The sequence below is a fragment of the Rattus norvegicus genome, chromosome 16 (genome assembly GCF_021556685.1).
Source record: "Rattus norvegicus strain SHRSP/BbbUtx chromosome 16, alternate assembly SHRSP_T2T, whole genome shotgun sequence".
Lineage (NCBI taxonomy): Eukaryota > Metazoa > Chordata > Mammalia > Rodentia > Muridae > Rattus > Rattus norvegicus.
In genome coordinates, this window is record NC_141549.1 from 81,995,907 (window position 1) to 82,019,386 (window position 23,480).

General features: G+C 42.6%; 1 protein-coding gene and 1 long non-coding RNA gene across 1 annotated transcript; both read left to right on the forward strand.

Annotated features, from left to right (window-relative positions):
- Erich1 (glutamate-rich 1) overlaps positions 1-23,480 on the forward strand; it is a gene marked incomplete at its 5' end in the record, with an annotated part of 52,793,804 nt that overhangs the window by 51,125,347 nt on the left and 1,644,977 nt on the right.
- LOC134482558 (uncharacterized) lies at positions 13,849-14,343 on the forward strand. Its single transcript, XR_015640510.1, has 2 exons — positions 13,849-14,023; positions 14,179-14,343. It is a non-coding gene; the product is annotated as an uncharacterized LOC134482558 (long non-coding RNA).

The following is a 23,480-nucleotide window of genomic DNA, read 5'->3' on the forward strand; positions in this document are numbered from 1 at the left end:
TGTTCTCACACTGGGAAGAGGAGCTATAAACTCAGACCTGTTCCAGCCCCTGTAAGACACTTTCATGGGTGAAGAGGGAGCAACCCCTGAGGCAGGGATACCTGACCACACAGGGGATATAAAGTTTGATGGGTCCAGAGGGAAGGTTACTCTGAGACCACTTCCTGCTTGGGTTGCACGGTATAGCTCTATGTAGAGGACATGGGTACTACTGTAGCAGTGTTCAAGGATCCTGAGAAAAAGAACCTCTTGCTCAATGGTTTTCAAACTGTGGGAGTTTGGAAACCTCTTTGGGAGTTGAATGACGTTACAGGGGTCTCCTAAAACCACTGGAAAACAGAAATTTATATTACAATTCATAACAGTAGCAAAATGACAATTATGAAGTAACAACACAAATAGTTCTATAGTTGGGAGTCACCACAACATGAGGAACTGTCTTAAAGGGTTGCAGCATTAGGGAAGTCGAGAACCACTGTTCTTGCTACTACAGAGCAGACTCAGGGAAGGATCAATTCCCAGAAGTGTAGGGTAATGCGAGGGAGCACTCCTTTGCCACAGGATCCTGAGGAATAAAATTTCATCAGTCTGTGGTTACAGCTCAGTGCCATTGGATGCTTGTTGAGCACATGTCAGGCTTGGGTTCTAACACCAACACTGAGAAATAATAATAATAAAGAAATAGATAAAAAATAATAAAGAAATAGATACAAAAATAGATAAAAATAATAAAGAAAAATATATATATATTTAAAAAAAAAACAAAGCCAAATAAAGAGTGAGTCACTTGATCCCACATTACAGATGGTACAGTGAGTCAGGGCTGTGTCTGTGACTGACAGCAGGTCAGTTCAACAAACACACTGTGGTATGGTATAGAGAAGATGGGGCTGGAAAGAAAGGGGCAGTGCTTTGGGGAAGAACCAAGGTTGTGTGAGAAGACTGTATCATTACCAATGAACAGGGAGAGGTTTCAAACTGTTAGGAAATGAAGTGATGCAAACTTACATTTGCTTTGTCCTCCTGAAGAATCATCTAAGTGATCCAGGCAGAGCCAGGGAGTTGGGGAGTCACTGGAAGCAGAAAGTGTGGGAACATCCGGGAGTGCAGAGAAGAGTCTGCTAGAAGCTGCTCATCTAAACTAAAGCTGCAGGAAGAGGGACCAGCCCAATGGACTCTTGCTGGCCCTAGCTAAGCCTTCCACAGGCCTTGAAAGGCACCATCTCTCGGTAATTTCATTCCCTTAGAGTATAAAAAAAAAATCATCCCCCAGAAAAACAAAATACACATATAAATAAATATAAGGACAGACATGTGTCTCTGGGTTACTTCATTCTGTGAATATATGACAGTGGTTTCACAGCAGCCTAATGAGACTCAAAAATGCATCTCCATGAACCAGCGCAATCCTGAGGTATGGATTTCTAAAAGTTATCACCCAGAAAGTGAAGCAAAGGATTCTTATAGCCTGTGCTTACAATTACTAAACACCTGCAAACAAAAGCAAGTGTCCGCGCAAATCCATCCCTATGTTAACAGGTTAATAGAACCTAAGAAACGATCCCTTGATAAAATAGGGACATAGATACATATTAACTTTAATGGTTCCAGTAAGGAGTTGATTAAATGTTGTGATCCAATGCAGTAAAAACTGTACAAATATTTATGGCCGAAGGAAAAAAACCAAAATAAAGATGTGGTCGAGCAAATCCAGCCCCTAAAATGCTTGTAAAATAAATGTGGAACATTTTTTTCCTGAACTCCCAGATAGTGCTGTTGAATTGCATTGATTATAGGCAATACCATACTGCATTCCACTGACCAGAGATAAATCAGAGAATGAAAACCTACAGTTTAAAGAGGAAAGTATATGACTGCATATATCAGTAAAACAGCATACAAAGAACTCTTTGGTACAGGTAAGTAATACAGAATGCTCACTGAACCTAATGCCAGATGAGAAGATCAGGGCCACTCCCTCATGCTAGCAACAATGCCCAGGAGTCAGCTCTACACACACTATCAATAGGTGGAAATCAGTCCAACGAATTATGTGCAAAAGTTTTACACAGAAAACTCTACAATATTTCTGAGAGAAAATGTGAGGGTCGGTATGAAAGAAAACATCACTTTCATGGGTTAGGAGATGTGGTGTTCCTAAAATACCAATCGCACGCAAATTGATAGAGAGAGTGAATTTATTCCCAGACTAAATTCCAGCAAATTTCCCTTCATGATGAGCCTGACAAGCCGATTGTACAATTGATGAGGACGTTCAAATGCCATAAAATAGACAGAGTACTCTGGGGATGAGAAAGATTATTTCTCTTTTTCTTCATCTACACAAGTATATTTTTCTGTTATTGATATAGTTATATGCGCTTTAGCTCAAATGCCATAAAACAGACAACACTCTGGAGAAGACTAAAAATATTTCCCTTCCTTTTCTTCTATACAAGGGTACTTTTTCTCTTATTGATACAGTTATGTAAGCTTTTCATAATTAGTTATTTATCATTAAATTTCTCTTATGTTCATTTATTCTGCTTTTTGGTGGTCAATGTACACATATTCTGTGTAGCAGAAAAGTAAGATCACCGTGGTTTGTTGGTTATTTTTAATCCAACTGGCCTAGGGTTCTGGGTTCAGCTATGGAGCCCCATCTCGGTGTTCTGCTGTCGATTACAGGTAATATTGGACTTGGGATAATAACTGCATTTTATCTTACAATAGTATGAAGGTATAACCACACAGTATACCTCTTTTTTCTTTTTTTCCACTAAAGAAAACATGTAAGTGGCTTCTCTTCGTCTACTTGATCAGTCACAGCATTTCTCTCTCACTGAGAAGAAAAGTCACCTGAAAAATAGCAATGTAATGTCCTGACTTTCTGACAATTGCCTAGGGCTATGAGGTCACCCCAGAGACATACCTCACCAGGAAGAAACTGATCAGGCCAGCATGAGGCGCTATCAAACTCTTCAGAATGGCCTGCAACCTCAGAGTGTGACTCGTTTATTAACTGGATGTTGGATTTAGTATTTTTGAACTGTAGTTCATCGATGGTAGCAAAAATCATGAAAAAATAAAAAGACACTAGAGTTTGTGAGAGACTTTGAGCAATGGATTCTTAAGTTGACATAGTCTAAGAGGAAATTAGGAACATTGAAGATGAGTATGAAAAACTTTCTACACTGACTAAAGCAGACACATACAGAAAAGCGAAAAATATAGTCAGATTAGGAGGCAAACAGCAACAGTCTTAGCTCGAAGGGAGGGAAATTTTTCAACAGCCACTTTACCTCAGAAGGTGTTCAGATATTAAGAAGCAGATATGGATAGGTGCATTGCTTCCTATGCCATTGAGAAGCTACAAAGTCAAACACCAAGGAGCTCTGCACATGCATGCACTGCCCAGGCTGAGGAGCCCATTCTCCATAGCAAATGGAGAGTCTGTGGAACAGTGCGGGCACACAAAGGTGTGCAACTGTGGAAGACATGAGAACCCCCTCCCATCCCCTCTCCACACTCAGCTGTAGGAATACACAGGGTGTATTTGTGTGGAAGGCATAACACACTCAACTTTCAGATCCCACAGCATTCTCAGCACAAAAGGCCATTATCTGTAGAAGATATAAGACCCCCATTCTTTTTTTTTTGCATTTTTATTGGCTATTTTTAATTTACATTTCCCAGTTTCCAGTCCATAAGCCCCCAATTCCATCCCCCTCCCACCTCTTCTATGAGGGTGTTCCCCCTCCCTAACCATCCCACCTTCCCACCTCCCTACCCTGACATTCCCCTACACTGGGGGGCCCAGCCTTGGATAATGCATAATGTTGTCATCCTACAATCATTGATATATCTTCACTGCTTTAGGAATAACAGCTTAGGGCTAGAGAGATGGTTCAGTGGTTAAAAGCACTGTCTCAGGGGTTGGGGATTTAGCTCAGTGGTAGAGCACTTGCCTAGCAAGCTCAAGGCCATGGGTTTGGTTCCCAGCTCCGGAGGGGGTGGGGGAAGTACTGTCTGCTCTTCCAGAGAACCCAGGTTCAACCTGGCAGCTTACACTTGTCTGCAACTCCAGTTTCAGGGAGATCTGGGAACCTTCACACAGGCATATTGCAGCAACACACCAATGCATATTAAAAAAATCTAAAATAAAAGATTTTAAAAAAGAATAAAAGCTTGCTAGTTATATGGTTCCTACCAACTAATTTTTGTCAAAGTGTCAGAAAAACGGGAAAGAATTCACTTCTGATTCAAAGTAAATGCGCTTCTCGGTGACTGAAAGGATAGATTAGCAGACATAGTTAATCTACGCAGACATTAGTTAATAATGATTTTTATGATTAGTTAATGGCTGATTTTTATGGGACATAGTGGTGTGGGTATTTTATACCAATTGCTTAGACTACTGGGAAACTCAGCCAGTAGAATCCATGTCAGAAGGTGTTCATGGGAAAAGGTTTGCATGGTCAGCTAACTGTTGACATTTTGCCAGCAGCAGCCAGCCCCTCCTCCAGCCCACCACTGCTCATAGAGGATGGAGCATAGCCTAGGCATGCTTTAGCTTCCAAAGGCTCAAGCTTGACAAAACCAAATAAAACAAGGAAGGAGATGTCCCAGATAAACTTTACTCATGTAACACAACAGACTAACATTCAATTATATGTGAGCTTTACTCAATTATAAGGATTTGTCCTAAGTGTGTATATAATAAATCATGAGAGCCCCAAATTCTTTAGACCTTGTTCTGAAATTACCTCACTTTTATCCTTACAGTACAAATCCCTAGTTTTTATTTAGTGTTCTTAGAAGAGCACCAATTAAAATTGTGGCTATGTATGTATTAAAAATTTTCAATAACACATCAATAAAACATGACAGAATTATTGTAATTTGTTTCCTTTTTTAATTTCAGGCTGATGGAAAAGTTGGATGGATTATTATGAGGAGTGGGTGAAGTCCTGAGGGAATGTGTACTATTGTTGTGAGCACAGCCATGTGGAGCATCGCAGTACCTCAGACCCATGGGAATGGCAAAGCCTTTCTCTGGCCCAAGTACAGATGTTCCAAATGATCAACCTTAAACCAAAGCCAGTGTGTGCAGAAACTATCAACCACAGCTTCTTCCTTCCGGATGAATGACACCTGAGACTTGCCTACCTACTTCCTATCAGGTAGCAAACAATAAACAATATACAATAAACCAGTCCCTCACTCAGAAATTTATCATAGCTATGTTGAGGTTCCCAGCTGCTGGTGTGTCTCCATCAGGGTCCACAGCCCACCGGATCCCGGCTTTTCGGTAGACACATCCCTGTTCCTTCTTCGTTTCCTTGTCCCACCTATCAGACCAAATCCAAAGCTGGGCAAGCCTTAGCAGATTACAGGCACGTAAATGTCGTATCTTCTAGTCTTGCTTTTCTTAACCTATCTCCATTTCCCCTGAAAAACATTACACTCTTTGCCACGCCTTCCTGTTCCATTGTTCTCATTATCAAACAGGACTCTTTCACCTGGATAATTGCTCACTAGAAAACGACTCTCCAAGTGGCTCTGGCTTCGGTCACCTGTGTCTGCTTGTGATTGCTACCTTCCTGCCCTCGATTCTGAACAGAAGGATCTGTCCCCACCCAGGTCAGTCTGGGCAGACAACCATCATCAGAGACGACTTAGAAAGCATCTCTGTATCAAGAGATTCTGAGCTCCTTTGGTGTGACTCATAAGTCGTAGTCAAAATGTGATGATTCTCTTCTACAAATCCAGCCTTCCTGGCATTCTTCCATCCCTCATTGGCTCACTGATTGATACCTCCTGGTTATGAGGTTCCTGAGCAGATGAACCACATGAACACACTCCAGTCCCTAGTCGAGCCTGTAGTGAATGCAGAGAGCTTGCGTTGTGCTTGACCAACGAAGCCATACTTTATCCATGCAGCTTTCAGGTTGAGTGCTAGACTCCCATCCATCTGCTGTACTGCCTGGACCCTGTGGGGCTCCTCCATGAGTCTCCAATGTTGTACAAATTGATAGCACCTAAGGTCCAAGGCAAATTCAAGTGGAGGCAAAACAGTTGCTTCTTCAGAACCTGCTCCCAGTCCAACATATTCCAATTCAGTGGAGCCATGAGAATTCAACACTCGGACAAAGAATTCTAGTATAAAGAAACGGTTGTTTCCCTTAAGAGCTTTAGAAATTGGAGTTTCTACCAATTATGAGTTTATTTCTAAATGACTTAAGGAAAGCACACGAAACACTGTCAGCTACAAAGCAAGAGCCTGTGTGGAGATCTCAAGAAGTTTATGCTATGATTTGGTTTATTATAAAATAAATATGTCTTGCGGTTACAACATTTGAAGCTCTTCAGTCATAATGGGTAATACATATATTTTTAAAGTATTATTTAGAAGGGGTAATTTTCTTTAAAGACCTTTCTTTAAAAATGTGCTTTGCTCCTGACGTTTTTCTCTGTGTTTTGGTCTTCATTAGGGACACACATTTTAAAATTCACAGAATGATTACTGTTTTACTTTTTCCTTTACAAAGTGTCCCTGTGGAAAAGGCATACGGGAGCTTTGCCAGGCTCCCAGGATCCTCTCTCTACCTACCAGAAGCAACCACTTTCGAACCGTGAGTAATTTCTTCTGATTGCGCCCAAGAAATCTCTAATAGTCTGAGCAGGCAACCTCCCAGCCCTCTGCCATGATTACTGCATTTAAGCTGCATGTTCCTGCTCACCGCCAGGAAGAAGCGGTCTGTCATTATGTATGTGTGGAAATCTGGGCTCCTGGTGCATAAATACGACAGTTTGTGTATAAACATTCACCACACTCATGTTAGAAAGAAGGCGGTCTGCAGCTGGAGAGATGGCTCAGTGTAAAGGACCTGGGTTTGGTCCCCAGCACCCACATGGAGGCTTACAACCTCCTTTTATTCCAGTTCTGGAAGATCTGATGGCCCCTTGTGCTGAGGTCCGGCCTCAGCGTGAGGAGGGTCCTGAGAAACGGGGAATTAGGAGAGAAGCAGCACTGTTTCAATACTGACTGCAGTCAGTAGTGGATGCAAGCTGTCAGTTCGGGTGATCTCTCTTTGCCTGAGGATTCTCATTGTTCTTCCTTCTTCTCACTCTTCCTTCTCTCATTCTTCTGTCTTTTTTATGCCTTACCTTCTCCCAGTGATCCTGAACATACTCTTTTATTTGTTTAGTTGCAACATCAGCGTCTTGACCAGTTAATAACTTCTCTCAGAAATCATTAAATTTACATAAAAATCTATGAATCCCAGTTAAATAATCCCAATCTCAGCTTCCTTAAAACAGAAACTAAACATAAAGCAAATGCACATTTCCTTATAATTTTTACACAGGTAGCTGGGCACATCTCTTGGGGCTTTCTAGTATAGCAGACAGCAGTCTTTAGTAACTATTTTCATGTAGACAGAAAGGTGACAGATTACTAAGGGGAAAATAACTTCTTACAAAGTTTTAAAGTTTATGTAAATAAAATAGGTATTGTTGTCTTCACTAGAAGCTAGGAGAACGAAGCACTAACTTTTTATATGCTTGTATATCACCTTTTAATTTTCTAACCTTTGTTTCCTCATCCCAGCAATTTCTAGATCATATACTAACCTTTCTCTCATAAGATAAACCCATCTATCATTGCTTGTGTGTGTGTGTGTGTGTGTGTGTGTGTGTGTGTGTGTGTTAATAGATTCCTCCTTCTTTATCTATTCCTATTTCTTTTCTTCTTAAGACCACTTTATTTTCCATCCATGATGTCTCCAAGTTCACCCTGGCTAATTAAGGCAGCAGTCATAGGATGGGAGGGACGGTAAATGTATCTCTTCTTAATTCCAAATTCAAGGCCAAGTCTGGCAATGAACTATTTCTATAAAGGACCATGTAGACCTTTATGGCCTCTGTGGTTATGTTGCTAGATCCTTTCCCGTGGCTCTTAAGGCCAAGTGGAAGGCCTGTTCCTCATCCTCCACAGTCTCATAAACACCTTCAATTCTCTTTCCTGAGAACTGCCTTTGTTTCATTTATTATGGAGTGATTAGCTCTGATTACTGAGGGAAGTATATTCCCCAGAAAGAGAGATTGAAAGTAAAATAGAAGAGACATCAGATCAGTGTCAGGCCAACAGCAGTTGCAGCACACAAGGGGGTCCTGAGGATCAGTGGTCTGGTGAGGCTCCAGGGGTAGCAACTGTGTCACACCTCTCTTTATACAGCTGTGCTGGACCCTGCACTCTTCTAATCTCCATGGGCATAGTCATGCATGTGGTGCATATACATATACATATGCATGTGCATGTGCATATACATATATACATGCACATAAATATATGGTGCACATGCATATATGTAAAATAAGGTAGTTTGTCTGTTCTGTGAGATATCCCAGGTGTAATCTGATTGGCTGGTTTCTTTGGACAGGAGTCCTGAGCCTGGGCATCTCAGGTCCTTATCCATCACTGTATTCAGAACTCCCAAACTAGGGGCAGACCAGCATTGCTGGGTCAAGAAGCAAAGCTGAATGCTCTGCTCACCCACTTTTGTCAAGCTGGAGAATTCTTCCATGGTTTAATATGTTCATACACAGTACCACTTGATAAATTTAAAAAAAAAACTTGTTAAAAATTTAATTGTGGATGTTGCTTGCATGTATGTCTGTGAACCACGGACATGGCCCCTAGCCAGAAGATAGTGATGGGTTCCCTAGAACTGGAATTACAGAATATGTGAGCCACCAATAGGTACTGGGAATTGAACACCTGAACTCTGGAAGAATAGCCAATGCTCTTCTCCACTGAATCAGCCCCTCGCATGATGCATTTAGAAGGCAAATCTGATTCTCTCCAGTGTTGTTTACATTTTACTGAAGAGACTGAGAGGAAATGATGAGGTCTAATTAATTAATGGGGCTTCCATGGTGGTGGAAGGACAGGAGAGACCCGTTAGGAAACAGTGCCTGGCCCTGGGTCTCTGAGTGTCTCTAAGCCAGTTCAAATCGGATCACCCCTAAAGTCAACACAACCTCAACAAATAAACCCAGCATGGCTTCTATTTCACAGCAGGCTTTCAAATGTGCTTTTCATTCCAAAGATGAGTACCACAGACAGAACAAAGCGGCAAAAAGCTGATGCTGCTTTTAAACTTTATTCCTTCAGGGCAAGTGGGAAAGAACGGAATTAAAAAGCTCAGCTTGTTGGGAGAGAGATTTAGGACCTCATAAACATGCTGCATTTTACTTTCTGAGATGAAAACAGGTGTTTGCTTTCTGGCTGGCTTGGGACAGCAGACAGCTGCCCAGGCTTCGGAGAGGAGCCCAGGACACTTTAAACAGTAGACAGGTGCCTCAGGCAGGTTCCCACCTGCAGCTAGTCTTGCCACACAGGTTCCTTATAGAGATGTGATGGGTGTGGGGGCCGCAGAGTGGTGGGAGATCCTGGGAAGGGACCCACCAGTCAACGAAATGGCAGCTGGGAGCACTTCACGCATTCACTAACATCTGCCAAGGTGTTCCGTTGCAATGGTAATGCCACAGGAAAGTTGCCTGCCTGTCTCATCGTCTGTGTTCCCTCTCTGAATTCACTGTCCAATCTGCCCCCAATCCTACAGTATATATTAGGCAAACTAGGAAATAGCATTGTGAGTACAAGCATCTTGGAAAGTTGCACACGACACAAGAGATTGTCACAGCTTCTTGGCACTCTGTAACCTGGAGTGAACTTTGCCTTATAGTTGTGAATAAGAATCGCAAGGCACAGAGTCCCTGGGGTATTCAGCTTTAGTCAAATGCTGACTCATTGGCAGCTGGGTGTTTTTATTTCTCATGAAATCTTGCTCTGTAGCCAAGGTTTGCCTTGAACTCTCAACAGCTCTCCCGAGGGTGGCATTTAGAACCAACACACCCAGCATCAGAGGGGAATGTGTTTCTTGTACTTTGTCTGGGAAAGCATTGCAATTAAGAAGGTATCAGAGACAGAGTAAAACAAGGCTTCCTATTCATCCTCTCAGGAACTAATTCAAACTCCACATAGGGACAAGACCATACAGGTACCTGTGTCCTATGTCTGGGGTTTTTTCACTTAGTGTATGTGTAGAGGTCTATCTGCTGTAAATGGCAAGATTCTCTTTTTTCTTCATGGTTCAGTGATATTCCTGTGTGTCTGCATGTATGATGTGTATTGTGAAGTTTGTTTTAAATCATGAGGAAAAAAAATAAAATATGAGGCCACGATCGCCATACATTAGGACCATAGATCATCTTACAGAGGAGAGCAGAGCAAAGTCCTTCAGACCCCGTATGCCTCAGCTATGGTTTTTCTTGTTAGTGATGAAACACCATGACAGAAAGTTAAGTTGTGGAAGAAAGCATGTTTTTTCTGTTTACACCTTTAGATCATCATATCCCATCATTAGAGGAAGTCAAGACAGGAACTCAAAATAGAGTAGGAAGCTGGAGGCAGGAGCTGATGCACAGGCCATGGAAGGGTGCTGCTTACTGGCTTGCTCCTCATGGCTTGTTCAGCCTGCTTTCTTACAGAACCCAGGACCACAGCCCAGGGATGGCAGCAGCCACACTGGGCTGGATCTTTCCTATCAATCACCAGGGTTGCCTTCAGTCCAGTCTCATAGAGAAATTTTCTCATTGAGGTTCTTTTCTCTCAAATAACTCTAACCTGTCAAGTCGACATAAAATTAGCACAATTGACCTCTTGTCAACTTGACACACAGACGCTACACTTATTAAGACATAAGCTTTCATCTTTTATTCATCCCCAAGATCTCAGATTAATTAAGTATCTAATATAAACCATATTACAAGTGTAAATGTCCCTCAGTCTTTACCTGTTCAAACACCGTATTATTCAAAGAATATCCTTAAAAATCCAGTCTCTTTTAAAATCCAAACTCTCTCAATTGTGAGCTTCTAGAATATCAAAAATAAGTAGGGTTCTTTTGTATTTCAAGAGGGAAGAACCAGGACACATTGACAATCAGAACAAAGCAAAACCATCCTCCAAAATCCTAAATAACTCAGTGTTCAATGTCTGGATCTATTTCTTCACGGTCTTCTGAGTTCCTCCAACAGGCTTGGGTTACTTCTCCGGCTCCACCCTGTGCAGCACACACAGCTTGTCTTCTAAGTTCAGGCACGCTCCACTTCGACTGACAGCTGTCCTTGGCGGTCTTTCCAGTACTGGCATCTTCAAACTGCTGGGGTCAAAACACTGGTGCAACAGGGCTGCAGTTTTCACCAATAGCTTCTCCTGGGCTCTCTTCGTGGTGCCAAGCCTCGACTTCTCCACATGACCCCTTCAGTCCTGGGCTTTCAATCATTACAAAGGTTGCACTTTCACCAATGGTCACCCACAGTGCCAAGCCTCTGCTGCTTTCCATGACCTCAAAAGCAGTGCCATCTGGGTGACTCTTACACTGCCAAGTTCAGCTGCCAGCTCATGGGAGGATCTCAGCTGACTCTGGAACACAGCCTCTGTATATTGACCCCATGGAAACCTTCCCAGAAGACTTCACCTCCATGATACTGATCTCTTCTTAATCACGGCTGATTCTTTGGCCCCAGCTGGCCAGCTGACACAGGTTCTTCACACAAATAACCTTGGGGAATCTTTGCTTTCCTCTGAAGACTTACAAGCCAGGACCCTGTCCTCTGTAATGCTCTCAACATTTTCCCAAACTCCTGCAGAGCAGCTCACCAAACTTTGAAGACTCCAGCTCAAAGGGCCAAAGTCCTTTCACAGTCCTCCAAAAACTACTTGGTCAGGTCCATCACAGTCATTACCCGCTATCCTGCTACCAATTTCTGTCCTAGATAGGGTTACTATTGCTGCGATGAAACACCGTGGCCAAGTTGGGATGTGGGCAGGAACCTAGAGGTAGAAACTGACCAAAGAGGAGTGCTGCTAACTGGCTCGCTTCCTCTCATGGTTTGACCAGCCTGCTTCTTTATAGAATCCAGGACCACCAGCCCAGAGGTGGCAGCACTCACCATGGATCAGACTTTCCATCGTTAATTACTGATTACATGAATGCTTTTCAGATTTGACCATGACCAGTCTTTCAAAGGCATTTTCTCAACCGGGGTTCCCTCCTCTTTAGCTTGTGTCAAGCTGACATAAAAATGACCAACACACTTCTCCAAGTCTCAGTGGGAAAGTCCCCAGGAGAATCTGGTCTCCAGAGTCAAGATGTAAGTGCAGACAGTACCTTTGTTGTGCACACATGTCTGAAGGACATGCTGGCTGTACATAGATCTGAGTTGCTCTTTTAGTTTGTTCTTACTTGGGCATTTTGGTCTTTCTTAACGTAGATATAACAAAGGTCTCTTCCTCTGCCCTTCTGATCTCCACCAGCCCTTCGGCAGGACAAGTAGTGAGCCAAGGAGAAGGGGAAGCTCTCTCCTTCCTAAGCAGTCTTCATTGCTTCCCAATGATGCTGTCTCTGCCTCTTCCGTTTGACTCTCACAGGTTCCCTGCAGAGCTCAGGGCAGGGGGAAGACCTGGTGGTTTGGTGGCTTCCACAGAGAAAGCCCTTGACTCTAAACAGTGGATGAAAGACCTAGTGAGGAAAGCAAGAGAGTAGGAGAGAGGACAGCACTGGAACTTGGGCCATCTGCATTTCCTAAACAAGGCTCACTAAAAAGATGGATCCAGCCTCATTGCTGTTAGCAGATAGGGTTTTCTTGCCAACTTATATGCATCCAAGGATAAAGGGATGGAGAGAGAACCCTGAGATGGCGCAACCTTGAAGAGAAGGCCTGACTTCTGGCACTAAAAATAGTGGGTTCACAGACTCGTCTCTGGTCCCTGTTAGAGCAGGAGAAACCTGGCCATCTCCAACAAAATGAAGGTTCTGAAAAGCATTGCATTGCTCAGATGGGAAAATGCTTCTCCCATGTGGTCCTGAAGTGCAGTGAGTTTATAGTATTATTAATAATGATAGTTATTATGGATTAATTAAAACATTAAATTGCTGGAGCATGCATTAAAACATTTCAGAAGCATTCTAAAGCACCATTCTCTACACCTTTGTACAGCATTAACTTTTAACCCACTGTCACTGGTGAACCTTTCTCCACATATTTTCATATAATCCCCATTAAACCTCTGTCATAAATTATCGCTTAATTAAAATATATAATCAACTTTTTAATCCTTAGCTTGTTTTCCTAATTTTCTTGCTCTTTTTAATATGGAACATGCATAATATTTGCATTTTTATTGACTTCTTTGCACTCAGCAATTGTCTGGTTTCGTGTATGTCCACAGCTGACTCCCACTGTTCCCTTGCACCCAGCCCTTCATTTGTTTTAGTTTGTCAAGTCTGCGAAGCTTTGCTTTTTTTCTCCTTGAAAGATTGTTCATACTTCTGAACGCACACTGTATTAAGTTATAAAATCCATGAATCTGGCATTTAAAATGTCTGTACTCCAAGAGGGATTGAGAAGGCACAGGGTAACTAGTTGGGTGCTAACCAGTTGGGTGCTAACCAGTTGGGTGCTAACCAGTTGGGTGCTAGTCTAGAGTTCCACCATGTTGTAACTCTTTATAACAGGATTGTTCACTTTATGATCTTCCTTCTACCTGAGTGACAGACAGACAACAGCCGTCAGCTTGATATTCTTGGCATTTTGGCCTCCAGGACAAACACCATTTCTTAAAAACAAGCTCATCCTATACAGTTCTCAAAACATAGCCTGTGCAATCATCTTCACTAGCCTGGAAAAGGACTCCCTACTAGAACCCATCCCATGGGTTCTAGAATTTATTCATTTGTTCTTATTTTTGAGGTCAGGTCCTTATATGAGGTCATGCTGGCTTTGAATTTAAAATCCCCCTGCCCCAGGCTCCACAAGAAAGACAGCAAGATATCGAGACTAGTTCAGACTCTACCAGAAGTGGATGAGGAGCTTGACCATTTCCCAAGGAGAGTCAAGTTCTGATTTCTGAACAGAATATGAACTAGTCCTTGAGGATGAGGATGCCCACGTGAGTATTCTTTCCCATGGGATCAAAGTTACACAGGTCTCTATTATAGAAAAGTGTGTAAGCCAATCTGTTTTTCTCACAAAGTTGAAAAACATTCAACTAATAGCATTCAACCCAGTTCCTAATTCAGTTCTACCTTTTCTACATTTTATCAGGAACAAAACGAAGATGCGCACTAATAAGAACTTGTCACCACTATGCACATAGAAGGACACATCCAAACAGGGATGTCAGCTGGTTTCTTGCCACCTTCTGGGAATGATGCTCCAGACTGCTATGGACTGCCTAATGTTTCATAGAAAATATAAAATCTCTAAGTTTCGGGTGTGGCAGTTTTTGATATCTACTATATTGCATAGACCCCAAAACCACTGTGTCTCTAGGGTATGGTTTTCATCTCTTTAACAGGGTTGGATAAACTTCCCCTAGAGAAAAGGTACACTGCGAGATGACACACTTTCCATAATTTTTGCACTCTCCTCCGAGCATTGTGGACCATCCCAAAGGCAAATTAAACATTTACAGTATTTACATCCAGGCTCGAATCCCAGAGTTATGCTCTAGAACCTGAGTGTTCTATGCCAGTCAAGTAGCAATTTCCTCCTTGGTACGTTTTTTCAGTCCAGGTTTCTGTATTCTACAAGTATTTATCACTGAAAGGTATTAGCTTTCTCGTGTATGAAAGACAGCAATTTTTCTTTCTTTACTGTAATAAAATGCCTGGTGGAAGTGCTTATTGTGGCTCAGGAGTTAAGAGTCAAACCCACTGTGTTGGGAAAGGTGAAGTCACTGGAGTAGCTTTGGATATGTGGTGGTCATGCCAGGAAGCAGAGTACTACCTAGAAACTCTTGGAAGCTCCAACCTCCAGCCCCACCCTAGGGCTGTTATAAAAGGTTCCAAAACCTCTCCAAATAGGACCTGCTAAGAACTTAGTGTCCAAACACAGGCGCCTGTAGAGACCCTCAGCACTCAGGCTGTAACAGGAAGCATAGAAAATCTGAACACAGATTCGAAGTGTGGGTTTCTCAAACATAGGCAGATTGACACCAACCATTGTGAAGTTTCTGCAGCTAGATTGTGGGAGGCCTTCTGTGATGAGGCAGAGAAGGGGATGGGAGATGAGGGTGCTGGTCTCCATTGAAGGGGCATGAATGCAGAATGACAGACATCAGAGAACTACTGTTAGAAACCAGACAACAGGACTCCATAAAGAAGACATCCACATTCTGTCTCCCATGTGTGAACCCAACCTTAGGAAAGCAACTGATTCTTTTCTTTCATAGGAACTCCTCTGAAAACCAATTTAACCAGGATGACCATAGTGGTAATTACAGCTACAGAAGTAATTACTGCGCCACAGAAGTCAGCCTATCCACAGTATCCTCAGTAGCCTACACAACCTGGAATCTCAGTAGCATTTCATGTACCCATTTATCCAACACATACCACCTTCTCTGATTCCCAAGTCACTCATGAAAAGTGACCCCAGTCACTCTCAGTATAGCTATCAATCAGGTGACCCAGTGAGCATCGCCATGAAGAAACAGTGAGAGTTACCTTGGGAATCGAATTTCACTTGCTAGTTACGGGACACTGGGCAATGCAAGGACATTAAGGGAGTTGAAGGTAATTGGATATTCTTACTCTCCACAGTCATGGCATTCTAACCCACCAATAAGACTCACAGAGTCCTTACCATACATGTTTGTTTGTTTGTTTGTTTTTGACTAGCTCAACACCCATCCTCCTCTTCTGGAGGTTTGTTGGGTTGGTTGGTTGGTTTTGTTTTTGTTGTTTGTTTGGTTTTTTTTCATTTTTTATTCACTTTACATCTCCACTATTGCCCCTGCCTTCCTCTTCACTCACTCCCACCTTTACAAATCCCTCTCCTCATTACCCTCCCCTTGGAGAAAGGGAAGCTGCTCTGTACTACTGCACCCTGGGACATCTAGTCACATCAGGATTAAGCACCTTCTGCCTCACTGAGGCTCAACCAGGCACTCCAGGGAAAGGAAAGGGATACAATGGCAGGCAACAGAGTTAGAGACAGCTCCTGCTCCAATTGTTAGGAGACCCACTTGAAGATCAAGCCAAACATCTGTGACAAGTGAGAGGAGAGGGCTAGGTCCAGTCACTACATGTTCTTAGATTGGTAGTTCAGTCTCTGTGACTCCCCCTGGGTTCAGGTTAGTTGACATTATAGGTCTTCTGATAGTGTCCATGAACCCTGCAACTTCCGTATCTCTATTTCCTACACTTCCACAGGTCTCCCCAGCCTCTGCCCAATGTTTGGCTACGGGTCTCTGCATCTGTTCCTCTCTGCTGTTGGACAGAGCCTCTTAGGAGGCAGTTATGCTAGGTTCCTGTTGGCAAGCATAGCAGAGTATCATTAGTAGGATAGGGGTTGGCTCGCTCGAATGGGATGGGTCTCAAGTTGGGCCAGTCATGGTTGGCTGTTCCCTCATTCTCTCCTCCATCTTTATCCCTGAGTATGTTGTACGTAGGGCAAGTTTTAGATTGAGAGTTTTCTGGATGGATTAACACCTCCCTCCCCTTCCACCAAAAGTCCTGCCTGACTATAGAAGGTGGCCCTGTCAGTCTCCATATCCCCCACTGGTAGGACTCTCAGTGAGGGCCATCCCTATAGACTCCTCTTAACCTCCCCAATTCCAGGTCTCCAGTTAGTCCCAGAGATGCCCCCTACCCATTTCCATTCTCATTCCCAGCCCTTTCCTGCCTCTACCATCCCCCAACACCTGCTCATCCCTCCCTTTAATACCCCTCCTCACCCCCTCTCCCAGCCAGTCTCCACTCTATCCACCTCTGATGACTATTTTTCTTCCCCTTCTGAGTGACTGAGATTTATACATCCTCCCTTGCGCCTTCTTTATTACCCAGTTTCTTTGGGTCTGTGGATGGTTATCTTGCATTTTATGGCTTATGTCCACTTATATATGAGTACATAACATGCATATCTTTCTGGGTCTGTATTACCTCACTCCGGATATTTTCTAATACCAGCCATTTGCCTGCAAATTTCATGATGTTCTTTTTATAATAGCTGAATAGTATTTCATTGTACCAATGTACCATATATTCTTTATCTGTTCTTCAGTTGGACATCTAGGTTGTTTCCAGTGCCTGACTATTATGAGTAAAGCTGCTATAAACATAGTAGAACATGTGTCCTTTTAATGTGGTGGGCATCTTGTGATCTTTTGGGAATATGCCCAGTGGTATAGCTGGGTCTTGATGTAGAACTACTCTCAATTTTCTAAAACTCTGACAAATTGGTTTCCAAAGTGGTTATACAAGCTTGCACACCTACCAGCAATGGAGGAGGGCTCCCCTTTGTCCCAGCTCTTCACCAGCATGTGCTGTCCCTTGAGTTTTTAGCTTAGCCATTCTAAGTGCTGTAAGATAGAACCTCAGGGTTGATTTGATTTGCATTTCCCTAGTGATTAAGGATGTCGAACATTTTCTTAAGTGATGCTTAGCCATTTGAGATTTTTCTGTTGAGATTTCTCTGTTTAGCTCTGTAGTCTATTTTTAAATTTGGTTATTTGGTTTATTGGTATCTAACATCCTAAGTTCTTTACAAATTTTGGATATTAGTCCTCTGTCAGAAGTTGGGTTGGTGAAGACCTTTTCCCATTCTGCAGGCTATCATTTTGTCCTATTGATGGTTTCCTTAGCCTTTCAAAAGGCCTTTTGGTTTCATAAGGTCCAATTTATTAATTGTTAATCTTAGCTATTGATGTTCTGTTCAGGAATTTGTTTTCTGTGCAATGAGTTCAAGGCTTCCCCCCCATCTCCCCCACTTTTTCTTCTATTAGATTTAGTGTGTCCAGTTTTATGTTGAGGTACTTTATCTGCTTGGACTTGAGTTTTGTGCAGGGTGATGAATATGCATCCATTTGCATTCTTCTCCATGAATACCACCAATTAGACAAGCACCACTTGTTGAAGATGCTTCCTTTTTTTCATTATATGGTTTTGGCTTCTTTGTCAAAAATTAAGTGTCCATAAGTGTGTGGTCTGATTTTGGGGTCTTCAGTTTGAATCCATTGATCAACCTGTCTGATTGAGTACCAATACCATGCAGTTTTTATTACTATTGTTCTGTAGTACAGCTCGAGATCACAAATGGTGATTCCTCCAGAAGCTATTTTATTGTTCATGATTGCTTTAGCTATCCTGGGTTTTTTTTTTGTTTTTCTTTTATGTGAAGTTGAGAATTGCTCTGTAAAGTAGTGTGTTGGAAACTTGATGGGAATTGCATTGAATCTGCAGATTGCTTTTTCTAAGATGGCCATTTTCACTGTGTTAATCCTATTGATCTGTGAGCAAGGAAGATCTTTCCCTCTCCTGATATCTTCCTCAATTTCTTCCTTCAGAGACTTGAAGTTTTGTCATTCAGGTCTTTCACTTACGAGGTTAGAGTTACAACCAAGGTATTTTATATTATATGTGGCTATTATTGTAAAGGGTCTTGTTTCCCTGATTTCTTTCGCATCCCATATATCATCTTTTGGGTAAAAAAAGGGCTGCTATTTTTTTTTTCCAAGTTGATTTGTATCCAGCCACTTTGCTGAAGGTGTTTATCAACTGCAGATGTTCTCTGGTAGAACTTTTCAGATCATTTATTTATACTATCATACCATCTGCCAATAGCAATACTTTGACTTCTTCCTTTCATATTTGTATTTCCTTCTAGTTAGAACCTCAAGTACCATGTTGAATAGATAGGGAGAGAGTAGACACCCTTGTCCTGTCCATGACTGTAGTGGAACTGCTTTAAGTTTCTCTCCATTTAATTTAATGGTTGCTATTGGCTTGCTGCATACTGCTTTTTCTTTGACTGAAGTATTAGTTTCTTCTGTCATGTCTTCTAAGCTGAGATTCTCTCTTTGATCTCCTGTATCTGTTGGTGACACTGGCATCCGTTGTTCCTGTTCTCTTCCCTAGGTTCTCCATCTGCAGGATTCCCTCAGTTTGCGTTTTCTTTGCTGCTTCTATTTTCATTTTCCGATCTTGAACAGTTTTGTTCATTGCCTTAACCTGTTTAATTGTACTTTCCTATATTTCTTTAAGAGATTTATTAATTTCTTCTTTAAAGGCCTCTATCATCCTGATAAGCTTGGATTTATGGTCATTTTCTTGTGCACTGGCCATGTTAGACTATCCAGAGCTTGCTGTAGTGGGATAGCTCTGCTTTGAAGATGTGTTATTGCCTTGGCTCTTGCTGATTTGGTTCTTATGCGGGCCTTTAGTCATCTGCTTGTCCCTGGATGTTCCTGGTGTAGCAGTATCAGAAAGGCAGGCCTAAATTGGATGATCCCTGTGCAGCAGGCCTCTGTTGGGCAGCCTTGAACTGAATGTTCTTGATGTAGCAGGCCTGACTATTTCTTGTTGCCAGACCAGCTATGTTTTTATTGTAAAAAGCCGTTCTGTAATTAGATTTAGAATCTGTTTTGTTGGGCTATCTCACACAGTAAGCTCATAGAAATTCAGTTAGAGAAAAGCCCATCTATCCACCCACTGACATTGAGACAAACTCTTAAAGGTTACAGGGGGTACTCGATGGCTCAGTAGCTATGTCCTTCTATGCTATGGGTGACTATACAGTCTACCATGTCAAGACATAGGGAAGAGTCAATGCCCACTGTGTTTGGTCCAATCACATGCTCCTCTGGAATGGTTGTCTCAGTTTGCCCTTAATCTATATTATATGGCATATCTATGTTTTTTTTCTAAAGCAAATTTCCGCTTCAACCACAAATCATTCGCTCTGTTCACTCCTTTCAATCTTATCCGAGTTAACACAAAGTGTATCCAGGGTATCAAACCTGCCATTTCCTTACTGCTGGATCAGGCTGATTTATAATACGTACCTTTGTATGTTCTTTAACCTTCCAAATGCAAGGTCTTCACATTACTTGCTTTTGGTCAGCTGCCAATCAGTGTATCCTGAGCAATTTGCATGAAGAAGCACAGAGCTCTGGGGTCCACAGGCAATTGAACCCTATTAATGTCTGTTTTATCCATGTTCAATATTAGGCAACATTAATGGATAAACACGGACTTTTTTCCCCTTAAACAAACAGCAAGCACTTTTGTGTGGCTATGTACGCCCCCCACTAACCTCCGTACACAGAATGTGCTAGAATTTAACTCAAATAGGGACCAGAAACCTATTTCCCCATGAGACTCCATTCAGGAAGAACTCTTCAAAATATTTGTACATTTAATAAAATAATTTCCATTTTCTATTGCAATCCAAAAATTACTTAGGAAAATTGCACTTAATGTTTCTGTGATTCTGTGAGTGAAAAGAAAACCCCGAAAGGTGGAAGATTCATTAGCATTTGCGCAGTTCAGTATGCACCCCTCTTCACAGGCTTCACTGGGGATTACCAGAGGGTTTGAGGCTCTTACAGAGAGGTGTAATGCGCTCTCTCTGGAAAGAGAACCCTTGACCTTTCCTGCCATACCTAGAAAGAGATGGTGGTGGAGGAGAGGCCTGATGCTCTACCCTGGGAGTTCTGCACATGATGGGTATTGCATTGATGCTTTTGCATGTTTTTTATTGGATTTTTAATTTACATTTCAAACGTTATTCCCTTTCCCGGTTTCCTGGATATCCTATCCCCCTATCCCATTCGCCTCCCCTTCTTCTATAAGGGTGTTCCCCTCTCCAAACTCCCTCCTCCCCCACCACCCTGCATTCCCCTACACTGGTGAGTCCAGCCTTGGCAGGACCAAGGGCTTCTCCTTTCATTGGTACCCAACAAGGCCATCCATGATGTTGAAATAAAATACCTATAAAGGCAACTTAAGGGAAGAAGCATTATTTTGGTTTACACTTTAAGGTGGCTGAGTCTGTGGTGAGAGAGAAAACAGGCTGGCAAGAGGGTGAGGTAGCTGGTCACATTGTGTCCACAGTCATAATCGGCCAGCAACCTCCATCTTCATTCAGCCTAGGACCCCGCACCATGGGCCGCAGCACCCACAATCAGGGTGCTTCTTAACATTGCCTTGACGATGCTATCACAGACACACCCACAAGTGCATCTTAGATGATGCTAATGCCTCTCAAGAAATAAGGCAAATGCCCTGTGCCTCATGGAGCAAGCACATAATCTATATAAAGTTTGTTTTTGAGTTCTTTATTCTCTTTGGATATGATCACTCCACGGTCAGCTTACATTACTCTTTGGCTCCTGCCTGGACAAAAGGATCCTGGTGAGATTAGTGGTTTTGTTGTTTTCAAATGCGAGAGTAAAACTCTAGCCACTTCAAAGGCATGTTTGAAAACCTTACAAAACCTCTAGGAACACCCATACCACACATCTGTAAAACTAGTTAAAAGTCAGGGCATCCTGCTTATCAGAGGCACAATTCTCTGCCCAACATTTATTCCTCCTTCTATTTGCAAGCTTGGTGCTGGAAGAATACCAACTAGCTGACGTAACTGGCTGGATTTAACACGCATAGGAGTGACCAAGTATGCACAGGAAACTAGATTGCTCATACCTCCTTTGAAAGCATAACTAGCATGTTCTTGTTTGTGCTAAATGTTGGTAATCTTGCATCCCCCACCCCTCCAAATTTTCCCATTTCTAGTAAAAGAGCATAGGGTGGACTAGAAGATATTAACCATTGCAGAACATGGGAGGGTTTTTTTTTCTTTGTGTAAGTCCTCTTATACTTGTAGACTCAATGGCCAACACAGGTATAGTAATACCTTCCATAATAGCTAAAGTGCTTCTGAGGAAACCAAGTAGCCCCTGCAGGGACCTGGCTAACTCATTGGCAGTGAAAATCAATCTGAGTTGGGTTTACTCTTAATAATTTCCTCAATGAATTATACCTTTGAGGTCGTCACACATGCATGGATCTTGGATGTTCGTCTCTCATTCTCTTCATCCTCCTCTTTTTTTCTGAGATTGTCTCTTGGCTGCAGATTGCAGTTTTCTTACAACATTCTTGACGTCATCTCCCTACCTCAGTGGAGCCCTAGGGTGCTAGAGTGTGGTTACCAGAAACCATAGAGAAACTAGACTTCATAGAGAAACTGGCACTATTCATTCTGTCTCTACACAGATGAGACAAAGGCAAGAAGAGTAGAGTTAGACAAAGGCAAGAAGCCAGTTTAAGAAAACATGGAACAACGTGGTGGGGGGTGTAGTGTCTGCTACTGCTCTGTAGCTGAATGAAGCTGTGCATAGATTTATCTTAGATTTCAGTGCCAGATTTTCTCATCTTGTCCGATCTTCAGAGTACCACTGGAGTATGCAACCCTGTGGTCCTTCAATGGCAAACTCATCATTGAAAAGAGTAGAGAAGCATTGTGAGGTCTTTCCTCCCAAGTTGAGTTGGGTGAGAGCTTTGAGGACATTTCCCTCCCCACACTATGTGTCTTGCTTGGTTCGGCCATTCTGGTGGCACAGCTGTAGCTGCTCCAGCCCTAGGCACACACAGCTGTGTCTTTAACATCTGAACTCTGCCAGTGCTGATGGAGACGAAGCATAGAACAGTGTTGCCTATGGTCAGGCCAAGATTCTCAAATGTCCTCCCGTCTCTGTCTGTGCAGCTCTCTTTGCTTGCTTCTCACGGAGACCTCAGGGCTTGCTTCTGCACAGTGAGCGGGGAGAGGCCAGGCCAGAATGCTCCTGCAGGAGAGATTCTGTAATCCATTAGCATGCACTTGACACCTGCAGCCTAACCCATCATCACTGTAAGCCCTGGTCTACGTAGCCCCTGGTGTGCACCTGAACTCTCCTTAGGTAAACTTAGCTTCACCATAGCACCTGTGTACAGTACCCTCTGTTCTACCAGCAGCACCCCACCTGCTCCCAAACATCCTAAATGTGTCATCAGCCCCATTGTGTGTGATGCCCTACTATGACCCAGGAGAATGGCCACATCTTCCTTAGTTCTCTGACTTCAGCAGGAACTGAATGCCTTCCATACCTGTCCTTCCAATAGCATCTTTCTTCTAAATCTGAAGTGCCAGCCAGGGCTCTCTCCCATCTTGAAGTCAACCTTTCCTTTATTTCTTGGTCAAGTTTGCATCTTGGCCATTTTTGCAGCATAGTTCAGCAAATGTTAGTCTGTAGATGGCTGAATTGGGCCATTGAAGTACTTTAGCCGCCTGAGCATGGCAAACGTGTCCCTGATAGGACTTGCCCATCTCCCCTATTCCCTCTACTTTACTAAAAACTATTCATTGATATCCTTAAACATAGCCACCAGAGACAACTCCCTTATTTAACTATTGCCTCCTCCTGAGGCTGACTGCTAAGGTCCAGCTATCAAACTATTGTAGTTTAGCAATCAAAAACCCGCTTGACTCTCCTGACTAACATGCCCAATTAAGATTAAACAGCTCACAGGGTTTCCCCTTGTACCTTTAGAAACTGCCATTTGCCTATGTGCTACGCCTGTCTCTAT